This window comes from Acipenser ruthenus, chromosome 25 (assembly GCF_902713425.1).
Source record: "Acipenser ruthenus chromosome 25, fAciRut3.2 maternal haplotype, whole genome shotgun sequence".
Lineage (NCBI taxonomy): Eukaryota > Metazoa > Chordata > Actinopteri > Acipenseriformes > Acipenseridae > Acipenser > Acipenser ruthenus.
Window position 1 is genome coordinate 21,783,375 of NC_081213.1, and position 15,781 is coordinate 21,799,155.

The window sequence follows — 15,781 nt, forward strand, 5'->3', positions numbered from 1 at the left end:
ATTCTAAAGGGTTAAAGCTTGTTACTTACATTTTTATCAATACTATTTCCAAGCTTTCATTCTCAGCTGGAAATATAAATCCACAATGCTTTATGGCTTGACTGTCTTTGAAAGTATACATTATTTAGAGCAGATGTTATTTTGCAGTCACAAATGAATTTCTTATGTGGTTTATTCATAAATGATTTATAGTCCTGTTTTAAAGGACTTCTATAGATTATTGCAGAATTTGAAAAGAAAGTGTTCCCTTGCAGCAGTGTATAAAACAAGAATTCCTAATGTAATCAAAACTCTGTCACTGTAGAATCAGATGCTATAATGTTTAATAACCATTGTGGAAGAGAGAGGCTTTCACTGTGTGCTGCACTGCCATAGAATAATTTTGCAATATAAAAAAGCAGCCTACATATTTAAAGGACTAAAATGTATGAGGTCTGGAAAACATACTTGATGCGTCTTGAAAAGCATCTCAAAGAAATTAAAGGTGCTTCCTTTTCTCTTTTCCCATGCAAGGAGAAAGGTGCAAAAAATGGTTTTATTCATAATCATTATTACCGTGCTTCCTCGTTATTTGCTGTCTGACTAACATATTAAAAACTGTGACTACATAAAAGTAAATTTAGATTTTATAAGAGCAGAATGTCTTTAAATGAATTTTGAAGTCTTAGTTAAATATTGCCAGGAGCTCAGGTGATCTGAAAATAATCTGAACATAGAGAGCTTTCAGTCTTGATCTCTGTAGGGTTGTTTTTAAATGAGCAAAGGCTTCTGCCCTGAACATCAATCCTGTTTTAACAGGATCGCTTCATTGGGAATCAGCAGGGGACTCGGTGGATTCGATGTAATCGCTTGCTGTCAGCGGTTAGATATCTCTGATCTTTTTCTGCCTGCTGGGCAAGCATGATGGAGAACACAACTAAGCAGTTGAGAGACTTCTTATATACAGCTCTTTTTAAGGCTAGAAATTAAACAGGGATAAAGGGCTAGCCTTAATTTATCATGGTAATATAATTCAAAATGAACCATGGTGGCATCATCATGAAATGCATGCTGTAGAAGCCAAACTATCAATTGCATGATAAAATAAATATATAAAAATGTATTTTATAGGGTTATTATTGTACTGATTGATTTTATTACCTGTAACTGTACAGAATCAGAAAGTAACAAGTAGATTAGGATCATTACCCCTGAACAAATCATGACTCTAAAGAGAGTCTAGTCCTAACTGGTTTGGATTAGTGAGAATCTACTGAGTCTGCTATATTGCAGTATAATCAACAATTCGACTTCTAACTAAGAGCAAACTTCTATTGCTTTGCATGATATCTCAGTCATGACTGAAACCCCTTGCTATTTATAAAGACTGAATATTGCCTGGCTGCAGGCTGTATAACTGGCCTGTAAACCTTTGACAGGCTTGGGACATCTAGTCATTCACTAGCCCCCCGGCAATCTCAGATGTCTGGAGTTTTCGTGATGCCGCTGGCACCGATCAAATTGAGTAACAAAAATAGCTAATCCTAAAAAAAAAAAAAAAAGCGAGTCTGCACTTTCTTGTAATAAAATTAAAATATAAAACAGTGCAAGTGAAAAGAAGACCCATATACACAGTCAGTAACAGGGTGAATACTAATTGCATATCCTGTTTGCTTGCAACCCTTAATTTGTTTTATGGATAAAATACTCCTTTAGTATTATAAACTCATGTTTCATTCTGATACAGTTTCTATGAAGAAGAGACATCTGCATTGCATTTTGCATTAGTAAAAAAACATAAGTGGCAGTAAGTCCAGGACACTTTTCAGGGGGAAATGTGGTTTTTAAGCAGTGACCTTTGATATTTCACATAAAAATGAAGGTGGCACATAGTGGTCACACAGGTGATAAACATAATGGTAGTACCTCAGACTTTACTTCATACACATGTTTTATAGTTTGTCATGGAATATTTAGACTTTATTTTTCATCAATATTTCAAAGCCAAAATCCAGGCCTTATTGACCCCCTTATTTGAATAGTGTTTATTGGCTGGAATGCAGCCGTGGTCTAATAGCTGTTAATAAAATACCTGGGAGAAGCACCAACAAGAAGATCTTAATGCAACTCCTTCATAGCTTACAAGGTCTGTCTCCCTCATGGGATGAATATGCAGTATATCTAAATCTAAACGGGTCAATGTGCTTCCCATACCCCCTTTTTTAAACCTTCTCGCCTCACTCACGCTACAAGCAGCACTAGATTATGAATGACATCTGCAAGTTCTGTTATAGCTGTGGAAGCACATAAATTAAAGCGAGCACTGTTTTACCTTCAAGGTTTTTTTCTTTTATGGATCACCTTTTACAGGAAAAGTATAGACATTTGACACATTGACATATAGTTGGTAATATACAGACAGTAGCTGTATTTTTAAAACCACAATGGACACTGCACCTTCAACAAAACGTATAATATTATTGAACAGTAAAAAGATAAATGAAACACTTGAGTAACTGCTTTATTCTATAATATAGATTCCGTACTTCATAACCATATAATGTCACCATTCAGGAGTGATTAGTGCTCCTTCGGCTTGGCTCAGCAGATTCTTGTTGAAAGGGTTTTCGTAGCCCAACTTAGCTGTGGAGGTGCTCTGATTTTGTTGAATGATGAGTGCAATCAGACGTGCCTTTATTCAAGGCAGAGGTACAACTGACATTACAGCTCATTTTTTTCTGTCATGCTTAGGTCAAGCAGAACAAATCCTAGTTTAACTACATTACTGGGGAAATAGCTTCTCCACAGGGAATCGGTGTTACATGTTTGAAAAGAAATTGCCCCCTGTGTGTATGCAAATAGACCACCCGTTTCTTGTTATTACGCTTGATACAGAGTGTACTTGGGCTATGATACATCAACCCAATTGTTTTTCTGGGGGATGCGGTATTGGAATGCTTATAACCCAATGTATCATAACTTTAATATCATCTGCATCTAAAAGAAAAAAAAAGCGTGGCTAAAAACTGCTTAGAAGAGTCATACTGAATGATTCTTATAATGGATTGTTTGAGCCAATTCTCTTTGTTCAGTCATTATTGGAGTGTTGAAACTCGGCTTGTTTTAGGAACCCCACACATATTCTGTTCACTGTCTTTCATCTTTATTATTAATTGGTCATTTAACAGATGCTTTTATTTAAATTTAAATATGCTGTATGTAATATTGCTAAAAATATCCTTGCCTGGCCCATATCTGAGTAAGCTTGAAAATAGGCAAGTTAGTAGCTTGACTGAGTAGTTTTTATTATGTTAGGCACATTTTTAACTTTGTTTAATAGTCCAGCCAATCTATGAAATCTATGCGACATTTCATTGTACATGTCAAATGAGAATGGAGACATAAATCCAACCGAAACAAAATCTGAATGTCAGCATTAATGTAGAAACAGATTACGAATGCTATGCTTTAAATCAAGTATCCCCTTTTCAGCTGTAGACCGTAATCCGCTACAAACCACTTTTCCATCCCAGTATAAATTATTGAACGTTCTACTTAGTGCTTTCAGCAAGGCAGTTATGTAAGCAATCCGAGAATCTCGAGTTTGAAAAACGTCCTTAAAATGATACATTCGTGACTCGTTTATTTTCATCCATGTATAAATAAGTTATAGTGAAGCCATTATTTAGAGATATGCTTAATTAAAATACCATTTATAAGATAAATGGCTGACAGTACATGGGCTGGAGCCTATCAATTTTTTATTGAAATGCAATTTCTGTTTTTTTCTAGAGAAATGAACTAGTGTATGACAAGGCATTCCTCTATCCAATATATTTATACATTTTATCGAAGTGTTCATTATATCAAATTCTCTGGCCTCTTATGCTGGAGTCTGCTCAGTCAGGCTTTCTTGCCTCATATAAAGGACTGCTCATAAACTACTGCAATGGAATCACAAAGTTCAGGAGTAAAACACTCCATCTGGATATTAAAAACTGCAACTGAAGACTTGATTATTGTCAACAAAACACTTCCTGGAATAGCAATACTAAACTCGGAGAAAGACATCATCACCATTAATAACACCCTCTAAAAACCACAAACCTCAATAGCTATCCGTTTACCCATCTGTGGGGTGGTAGCAAAAAAACAAAAAAGAATGATTGGACAGACAATTAATCTTTTAAGTAATTAAGTTCACTAATTTGCCAAGCATTTTTACTGAAACAATAGTGGTACTTGGCAGCTATCTGTTACCATATCGTAAGTAAATGTGGTTTACAGTATCCTTGCTGTATTCATAGTATTTCAGCAAAAACTGAGTGTATGAGCTTTGTATAAGTGTAGGTATTACTATATACTTTATGATGTAAACAAATGGGATTTAATTATACTTTGTGATGACTGGACCCGGTAGTCAAATGTAGCTGCCAATACTGGGAAATGGAAAAAGAGCATTCGACTGCCATAATGCAGGGAGTAATTTACAGTCCCTTCACACACCAGTTAATCAATACATCAACCCATCCATCAACTGATGTTTAATGGGGGGTGTTATTTCCAGACAACCCAGACCACCCAAAGCGCTACATTACATTAGATAATGAAGATGCAAAGATTCAATTCATGTGCCTGACTGAACAGGAATATGCCTGATTTCACTTGGGAGTTCCACACCATATTAGGGTATATTTTCAGAAAGCTCTAGCACCAGTTGATTAGAGTGAATGTGTCAGTGGTCATAAGGATATCAACTCATCAAAGGATATATGTGCTGAGCTACTCAGATGTGGTGATGTCAACTGTATGGCCTAGCATGCCAGCACCACTGGAAGACTACTTAGGTCTGGATTCTGCAATGCAATGTTACTCAATTGTTTGAGGCAGAAGGCGGCAAAGCCCACCCAGTCATTGGTAGTTAATATTTGGGGTGCAAGTGCATTTGTAAGATGTGTTGCTTGTTAAAATCGTTTGCCAATTTTTGAAAAGGAGACGATTTACCTATTCAAGAACACTACAAAGATTCTGATTTTGGGTTAAATGGGCAGTGAATGGACCACCCCTTGTTATTTGTCATTCCTAGAAGATTCATAACATATTGGGATACCATTGCTGTTGTGAGATGGCTTGCACACTAAAGTAATTAGCATTTCTTTGAAGAACAGATGGATATCTATTCAGGGATAACAATATATTTAGCAAGCAGTATTATCACTGTATAAAAACATGCATCTCTACTATGTACAGAACCGGTATTGCTGTCTCTACTACATAACAAAGTATATTTATTCAATGGTAAACTTTATATAAATATATTAAAAAAATACCAAATGACAGTGTTTAACACAGTAATTCCATCTCAGGGATTTGATGGGAGTCAGAATCATCAGATTACCCCAATGAAATTATGCAGCATTATAATAAACTACCCATCATCTATTCGCTGTATGTTCATTATGATTTGTTTTTGCCATTGCTTTACATTTACACGATTTCGGTAGAATGAGTCAGCTTTATCCAAATTGCCTAAAATCCTGGACTTTTTTATATTTCAGTGATTAGATCAGCAATGATTCTTGGCATTTTAAACGAGATGCATGTCATGTTAGAATCGGATAAGCAGTTTACCATATGATGCATACAGATCCTATTAGTGTCACAGCAGTAGGGCTGGAAACGCTTTGAATTCAGTTTTTCCCACAAGTGTGGGAGCAGAATATTCACTAGAGTGTTATGAATAAACCATTTGCAAGGGCTAACAAAGCTTCTCTTAGGGTAAAGTCATGTTTAAGCATATCTGAAGTTTCAACAGCACACCCTTTGTTTTTACTAAAATAAGATTTTAAAAGTCCCTTGACACTGATATTGATCTCTAGCACACAAGCTTGGCTTGTGTCAATGCACTTGGTACCGTTATCCAAAATGCTAGGTCATTTGGGCATAGAAAACAGGGCTGTGCAAAATGAATCTAGCTTGGATAACATCCCTGTGCTCAGTTTAAAGTAGGTATCATTTGGTTCTTGCGTTTGTTTTTCTTCTGAAACAGAAGATGTAAATAGAATTCTGAATTGCCAAAGGAGAATTAGAGAATAGGAGAATAGATATCCCTAGACCTCATTTTGTCCTCTAAATATATATTGTAGTAAATCTAGTGTGAAGTAAATAACTTTTTCTTTGTAGACCAGTGGTCACTTTGGATGATAAATCAGCTCACTGATACATTCTCTGCTCTATGGCTGCCTGCTGGCCTCAAGCGATTGATGATTTTGGCAATGCAATACCAAAATGCAATACCTGTGGTTTGTATGGATGACAGTACTACTGATAGACTGCAGTATAGTTTAAATTGCAATGAATTAAGCTCCTCCAGATAGACGGCAGGTAAGTTTTTTAAGATGCTCTAAAATGCAACAAATGCAACGTATCAGTCGTCTGCCCCCAGGATTACAAAACAAGGTATTAAGTTAGTCCAGTGATTCTTTAGTCTAAGTGATGTATTTACTTGTAACTTATAGGAATTTTCAGCATATCTTTTTTTGTCCTTTTTGCACACTCTTATTCTCCTGTTCCCTCCCCCACTCAATGGCATTTTCCAATACGTGAAAAATAAATGATGAACTCTACTAAAGTTGGGGATCAGCTGATTATTATTTTATTTATTTGTTGTTTTTGTTTTTTTTTGCAATTGGTACTAAGATAGTACTGTACTACAATAGTCAGTTGACTTACTACAGATCTATAGACTAAATTCTCCAGTTTGTTGCAACTGATCCGGTGTGTTTAAAGATGACAGTTGCAGCTATCATTTATAACAAAAGCGATGAGATATCATTGCACTATTTAATACTGGCACTGCACAAGATGTCACAGAAACACCTTTTTTATTTCAGTTTTTAAATATATTTTTAAAAGCTGCAGATAGCAGTGCCATTGTTAATGTAAGCAACTGGATTGTATCTATTCCCTATGCAAAACCTGAAGGTACACACCTGCCATGGCCTGCACAGTCCAATCCCAGAGTCCAACTGAACATTGGTGGAATGAGTTGGAGGATCATAGACCAATGGAATGGCTTTCCACCAGATGTCTATACAAGAATATAGTACAAAGTTATGTGTACATAGACAAAGAAATAGACAAAACTTTATAAACCTCACAATTTCAAGTTTAATATTAACACAGTTCAGTCATTAAACAGTCCTTAAACTAATACAATGTTATCTTTTAACATATGCTACTATAGGGTTATATACTATAAATGGTATATTTGAGCTTGTATAGCTTCTGATTATTTCTTGCTCGCATACCCTGATTTCCGTTTTCTGATTGCTTTGATGTGCGTACATCTCATTGTTCATGCCCATCAAAACTGCCCCTTTGAGTCAGGGACACTGGCATTATTTTAATCGGTTCTATCCAAATGTGTTCATCACGTTGATGTCAAAAGACATTTAAACAACCTTGATGGGAAGAAAATCTCATTTAAAGGCAAATCTGTAATGCAGTCGACAGCTTTTGCTACAAAAGAACAATAGATGCAGCATACTGATGCTTCGTGGCGATTGTCAAAATGTTGGCCAAATGTGACATTTTAAAATCTTACGTGAAATACTGTTCTATTATTATGGCTTTGGGTAGACTGTTGCAATTATCATTTTTTAGTTCCTTTGATAACATGATGTTAAGTACAATATCTCAATTATGTTCATATAGTGTTTTTTGTTTGTTTGTTTGTTTGTTTGTTTTTAAATGACATCTCAATCCTGAAAATTCTAAGTAATGCAAAACTTTTGGCCATAGCTGTAGTACCAGATATCACATTTTGAAATGAAAATACATGTGCTTCTTTCAAAACTGCACATTTGAGACATAAAATTAATAAATCTGCTTGGCAGATACATTTTATGGAACTATTTTGTTTGCTACAGTTACTTTGAGCTTCCACCAAGCTTTAAACCAAAGAAAAAGATATTGTACTCCATAAACCTTTGCAAAAAACAAAGGTAAAAATGAAGGGAAATGTGTATAATGAAACCAAAAGTGTTTATAAATGATATTATAAAGAGTATATGCTGCACAATAAAAAACATAATAATAATAAATAAAAAATATGTCCCCTTGCCATCATTGCTATTAAAGGTAACTAAAGGTGTAAAAGTCATGGTTTGAACCCTGTGGTTTACTCTGATGACAGATAGCTTAATGTGAATGTGAGCAGGCAGACTGTAACTTTGAAAATGTCTAACACAAAAGACAACCTGTGACTACCAGCTGTGTCTCAGCTGGAACGCTGGCATTTAAGTCCACAACGTACTGAACTTATCCATAGGAACGTATCTACGTTATGAAACCCCAGCAGGGAAAATCTAGATAGCAGTCTTAACATGCGTGAATCCATGCTGGTATCTGCCACTAAATACTAAATATCCTGTATTAAATGCAGAATGCATCAAGGTGTTGTAAATGGTAACTTAATTGCTGCTGTGAAAAAAATTAAACCACGGACATAAATGCTGGTGACACAATTTTGGGGAGCTTTCAATATCACAATATCGCCATCAAAGTTGTCATAAACTGGCACAATTGCTTCTCAGAGAGATCGAGGACTGAGGACTGGGTGGAGGTGGTATGGACTACCAGCAAACAGATTGGATACATATAACAAATATTCTGGATACCGTACAGATGCAGTATAAATATTATATACAATGTAGAAATATGATTATAACGCAGCTTGGCAGAATGCAGTATACACTATAGGCATACGATCTCTTGGCATGTAACGGTTGGCAGGGGCACATAAATTACCCAAGGAATGTGAGTTGCTATGCACAGTCATACAGAGGAAATCCCATTAATGTTGTCACACAGCACACTGGGGATGACCCCCTGTACACTTCTACAGGGACAAAAAGTACATGCAGAAATGGACAGCAATTATGGCAGATGATTGACGTGATTTCACATGAACAACAACCTTGCACGCTGCATTCTTAAGAATGGTAGGACACCGCCAAGTTTATCTGTATAGAGCAAACCTATTCGTTCTCAGAAAACGGTGGTCTCCATAAATAGTACCGTACAGGTAAATCAATCAGTTTGCCAACATAAAAGCTGAGAAGGGCAGTCAAATTATTAATTTATATGAAATCATCAAATCCTTAATTTCATTGTTCCAAAAGGGTATATCTACATGTCTCTTTTAAAGGATGCAAAAATATACCCAAAAGCAGGCTAATAGGCAGGTCTGATTCAGTCCAAAATGGAATACCAGCATGCCTATAAACAACTGGTCTGGTAATGCTGTGTATATAATTACATTCAATTGATACATTTAGGGTTATGTGTTATTGATATATGGTATGTACATTTCCGTTTTAAAGTGTTACAAATAAAATACTAAAGTGGATTGATATAGCGAATATAACAAAATATTGACAATTTAACTGTATTTAAATCAATGTGGAATAAAACTGTAAAATGCTCAACTTCTATTGTGGATCTGACTTCAATCTCGACACACAAGACGTTTTAAGATGAGCAACTTTCCTGTTGGTGCTACTATGTAATAACGAGCCACAAACATACAGAAAGCAAACAAACTACTGTATTCTAAAAAGTGCTGTTGCCATCAACAGAGACACCTGGTGTGGTGCGTGTTGAAGTTTACCTTGGAAATGTCTTTCTTCAATGCTACTGGTGACTCATTGAGTGGTTGAATGGCAGCTCCAGCTTTATAACGGCTGACAATTCCACATTCTGAGATAGAACTTAGATGCCATTCTCACTTACACCAACATACCTTAACAACTGCTTTGGATACGCAGGGGGAAAAAATAATCATTTCTAGTCATGAAGGCCGTCTTTTCACTACTCATCGGTTTCGTTATTGTCAGCGATGGATTTGCTGCTGTTATTACTGGGGTGAGTGGCTGCAAGTGTTTCTCATTTGAACTTTTTACTGAGTTACCAGGATAGATGTTTTTTTTAAATTCCTTGAGAAAATTCGTCAGTTTAGAAAGTAGTCAAATTTGATAAGAACATAAAGTAACCTTAAAATTATCTAAAATAAATCATATGTTCATTTGTGGTTTTATTAACCGTAATGTAATTACTTTAAACAAAACAACACAAAAAAATATGCATTTCAATTTTCAGTGTGGTAGTTTGTTTATTGCAACTGCATCGAAACGTTTACTGTGTAAAACACGTGTTTTATTTTGACAAATACAAATACTTTATGATGGTGATTAAACAAATTACTGAATATAATTAGCAACTTATAGATCTAAGAAAAGTTGTGTTTGTATGGGAAACAGGCGCTCTTTAGAAACCATTACTTTCTACGACATAAGAATATTTGATCACAAATTAACGAAATCAATGATTGATTAAAAACCCTTTTCTCTGTTGTTCATATCAGTCGAGTGCGTAAAAAATGCACGTGAGAAAGTTAACCTTATCTATATTTTAGTTACTGTATAGTTCAAAGAAATAAATGTTCACAAGAGCAACTAAACCAAATGTTTCATTTAAAACACTGAAGCAGAACCACGGGAGGACTGACGAGTGATAGACAAGAGGAAAAAAAAAACCCAAACAAATACACATATAAACTGTTATCGTACAATAATTAAAATGCACCTCAGATGGTTAAATATTTTTTTCCAAGGCTATGTACCACCCGGTTCTGCACTTCTTTGTTGTGGACTCATAAAAAGGTGTTGCTTTTGATTAAAATCACTACTCATAAAACAGCAATAAATGAAAAAGATCATGTTTCAAGAGACCAAATATATAAAACGCAAGAACCACAGCAAAAGAGGAAGTGATGAATAGTGCATATATGGGATCATTAGGCACAAACTAAAAGTGGCTGATACGGAAAGATAATAATTGCAAATATGAATTTTTGAAATAACAGAACACAAATTAAGGAGATGTTATCAAAATAATGCCTCGTTACATAAACTGCACAAGTACATTTTAAAACATGGACAGTCTGTGTAATATAAACTGTATGACCAAATATAATCTGTTCAGTGTTGACCATGTACTGTATTTGTGAAACTCTAGGCTTGTGACAGGGATCCTCAATGTGGAGGGGGGATGTGCTGTGCAGTGAGTCTGTGGATAAAGAGTCTACGAATGTGTGCACCCATGGGCACTGAGGGAGACTATTGTCATCCTCAGAGCCACAAAGTTAGTATTCTGTTTTACTGGTTATATATATATATATATATATATATATATATATATATATATTGATTTCCCCAGGGTTACAATCAGTTGCTGCATTAGCACTGGGAGGAAAACAATATGTTTGTACTGTATGAGGAACATGAGAAATCTGTAAGAAACAGTGCTAACTTACTGAGATCCATTGAAATCTATAAAGAGTGTTACAAATTATCCAGTGCATATATAATTGGACCAACATTACAAATTATATGTTATATACACAATTAAGAAAAATGAAATACAAGATCTCTTATTGCAGTTTGGCCATACATACATACTGGCCTAAGTGTGCTTTTACATTCCTAAACATACAGAAATGCATTATACTGGCACACAGATTCAATGGAGAGGTTTTTTTTTTTTACTTTGCAGTAAGCAATTACTGCAAAATAAAATCTAAATTGTTTTAATAGTACAGTAATTAACTTCACAATGACTTGAAAACAGTTTGTAACCTGCATGAGACCTCAGGAAGACAAAATCCTTGAAAAATCAGAGGAGAACGCAGCAACTAAAGGAACTAAATAGAAAACCTACATGCTAGAAAATGAATTACCAGGGTCATTATTAGACAGCCAGTATCTTATTAAAACACTGTGATTTACTTTTAATTCTTAAACATTTGCAAACTGCTGCCTTACCCTGTATCTAGAGCTTGGAGCATGGTTTTGAAGTTCCACTCTATTAAACCTCGTAGAAAATGATTTATAAATGCATATTACATATATTGTTTTGTATTCCTTTTTTTGGTTTCTAGGTTCCATACTTTGGCAAGAGGCTACACCACATGTGTCCCTGTATCCCAAATTTGGCATGCATAAGGACTACAGACGGGAGATACAATTGTTTGCCACAGTTTAAAAACCAAGATATTTTTTTTTAGTAGAAACTCCTTTTTAATGTAAATATTTAATGTTAACATTGTGCATCAAATTAGTTCATAGCAATACATTTCAATCAGCACTTTATATATATTATTTATATCTATTTATTTATTTGTTTATTTATTATAATTATTATTTACAAATGACCTGTCATTTTCTCAGATGTTTAGATTTTTTTTTTGATTCTTCATCTATAAAATATCTCTATAGGTGATACAATAAAATATAACAGATGTGTTATATGTGTTCATAAATGTGTAACTTTTTCCATGCCTGAGTGTCTCTAAGTCTCAAAGAAGAATACCTGCTTTTTATACATTTTATTTTCTTATTCTTTCTTCTAATAAAAAACTGTCTGCACTTGAATACAAGTGAAAAAGCCTGACCAATCAGCTGAGCTCTTCAGCTAACAGTTCCTTCTGTTGGAATCAAAGTTTTGTGCAATTTATGAGAAACATTTTAGACATAAGTTTACAAATTAGCACAAATCAGAAAATCTGTCAGGCAAACACATCACATAGAGAAAAAAAAAAGTACAACAATACCATGAGAATATTGTAAATTAAAATTTATATTTTTATGCAAAAATAAGCTTATACTATAACTTGCTATTTTGCACCTTTCTGTCATTTATGTTGAGGCTGTTGTGGTAATATTCTGTATCTGAATAACAGCAATCGTGCGTTTCATTGCTATTCCTCATGAATTTTATGTCATTTATGTATTAAGAACTAAAGCTGTATACTGAATAAGCTTGAACAATGAATATCTTGCAGTGTAGTTTCACAATCCACTTTGAACATATTCCTGCTGCATACAATATGCACTACTGTGCTCTTTTAGATACAGAATATTCCCATTTCTATACTTTTTCTCTCCTTTGATTAAGCTCCCTTTTTATGTTCCACTAATGCTTGTGCAATATTATAAATCGTATCAGTTTGTGCCAAAAATATAGATTTTATTTTTGCTGTTTTTTTTTTTTGTCAGATGTATTTGAACAATATACTGTAGATAAGATCATTGCAACATTACTTGGATGTCATTCAAATGAGTTCTTACATTTTATCAGTAAAATAAAATGGTACTGTAGCAAGATATAATTACTGCATGGTGTTTGAAGCTAATCGGAGCATAGTGCTGGAATATTCAACTGTCAGCAGCCGTCTTATAGGAAACGATTCCACATCGGGAAGAGTGAAATGATTGACAGTGATATATGTTATTGTGACACATAAGACGCACTCAAACTTGTGGTCCACCGAATGGTTCTTCTGATCATTGTTAGTATGAATACTTACCCTAACCCTAATACTTTTATCAAAATAGTCCATCATTAATGATGAGATAATAATATCTCTCTACTGATCATACAAAGCAGCCCTTCAGAATCATTACGTGACTTGTGATCATGACATTTCACATTTTAAAAAACACTTGAACTATTAGTGTAAGTCATTTTAAATTATATTTTCAATTTATTTAAATTGTACCAATATAATTTCGCAGATGAAAACTACATCACCTTACATTATATTCTTGCACCGCTGATAAGTCTATAGTCCAAGACTATATATAGGACTACTGGTTGCTTGGACTCGGAAATGAAATAAATAATGAGGTATTACAAAACCCTGTGCATAGCCATTGGAAAGTCAAATCAAGGAGGTCCTTTGGTTAAAATGTCTATTTCATAATGCATTAAGTGGGCCTTCATACCTCAGAAACAGGGCTGTAGAACTTACCCCTTGGCAGGCGTTTGACAGGGAATGCAGGCTAAAATGTTTAAGTGGTCCCAAACTAACTTATTTTCTGCACAGTGTTAGTAGCTGGTCCAACATATCAAGCCATGGTGTGTCTGTGAATCTGCTGCCTTAGAATGTTAACAGGTGAAGATGTGATAGATGGGCTTAGTTGTTTTGCAAGACATTTTTGTGACTATCAAGGCTAAAATATCCCACTGGTCCATAATATGATCGCAAGGGTTTAATCCAACAGTGAGAAGATAAAATACGTCACTGTGGTTCACAGTAGGAAGAGCACCTTGAGTAGGAGGACAGTGTTGGAAATCCATCACTGTCACCAGGTTTTATTTTAAGACCATCATTTGCATGGATTTTGCTCATCGCTATAATTAGCATTTCTCTATAGTAGCAGCCTTTTCTTACACAGTGGGGAGTTGTGGTGCCACAATTCTGAACTGTGAGTTATTCAAGTCCATATCATAATCAATAAAACATTCCAAGAGGACTAGGGGAAACAACACAATTAGGCAGCTTGTTATGGTATAATGTGAACACTATGTCTTTATTGATTAACTATTGACCAGCTATACATTTGTTAGGAATCAATTTATTATAATACACTTTTTGGGGGGGAAATACTGACACTGGTATATATCATAGACTAGTAATAACAATAGGAATTGTTATGACCACACTATTTATTTAAAATATTGCTTGTTTTGAGGAAACATGTTCTGGAAGCTCTTATGCTGTAATGAATGTGTTTTAACTTTCAAGAACATCTCTATTTATCAGATAAAACCTGCTGAATAAAACAAACCAAGCCCTGGTGTATCAGAAGCAGTTTGACACTTTTAAGGTCACTAAATGCCAGGCTGTAATTAGGATCCATCACGTAGATATTCAACTCACAGGTTTCATGTCACCACAGAGATCTCTGTCATTTCTAATTATGTTTACTAGTGTAGGCCATGTCAACCCATTATGAATAAAATGAAAGTGTACTTTTAAATCATCAAATTAAAGCCACTGCTAACTCAGCTGTAATTAGAAATGCCTGCTCGTTTATTTTAAATGTTTGGTTCAAATTTGAGTCCTTTAGAGATGCATTTTAAATTGAATCCAAAAGTACTAAAAAATGAATGGTTTGTACAATAAACAAAGCCAATATGACAGGTTAAGAACAATGCTCTGACCCACCTCTTCATCATAAGGGTTTCAAATCAAGGTGCACACACCACTAGCGGGAGCAATAAGGTTTGATGCTCATGAGAGTCAACAGAAGTTCTTGCCTTGATGCATTTGTGCAGATTAAGCTCCATATCAATTGTTAGATTGTGATAAATGTGTACAACAAGCAATAATGGGTGACATAAGTTTAGGTGAGAGATCAATAACGCAAATATGACCCCTCCCATAAATTAAAGCTTATAATAGTAGATACAATGAAAACTATTAGTTCTGGAAATAATAATTATTTCCAGCACATGTACTTTGACCATGGACATGCACTAGGCACTGGTGACCAATGCAAAAGACCTTGTGATTGAAAGGACTGACAGAATTGTTCTAATACAATAACTGCTTAGTGGATTCATGGAAATTAGCCAAGAAAATGATACAAGCTGATACAGTCAGAAATGTACATAATGTATATAAGGTCATATTTTCTATATACACATACACATGTTGTACACATGTAATCGCATAAATATAGGCTAAATATTGTGGGATATGGTAACAGATACCCTTAATGTTTAATGTAAATAAATAGCAGAAGTGAATTTAAGATAAGCAATACAAAGTCTTTAGCTTTGCTTGTTTCCATAGGGCCTTTGCTGTTGAAAGGACTCTCAGGGACAGTAAAGGTATACTCCACTTAGGTGATACTATGTTTTCCGTACTTTCATTTGAAAGGATGATAGTTGG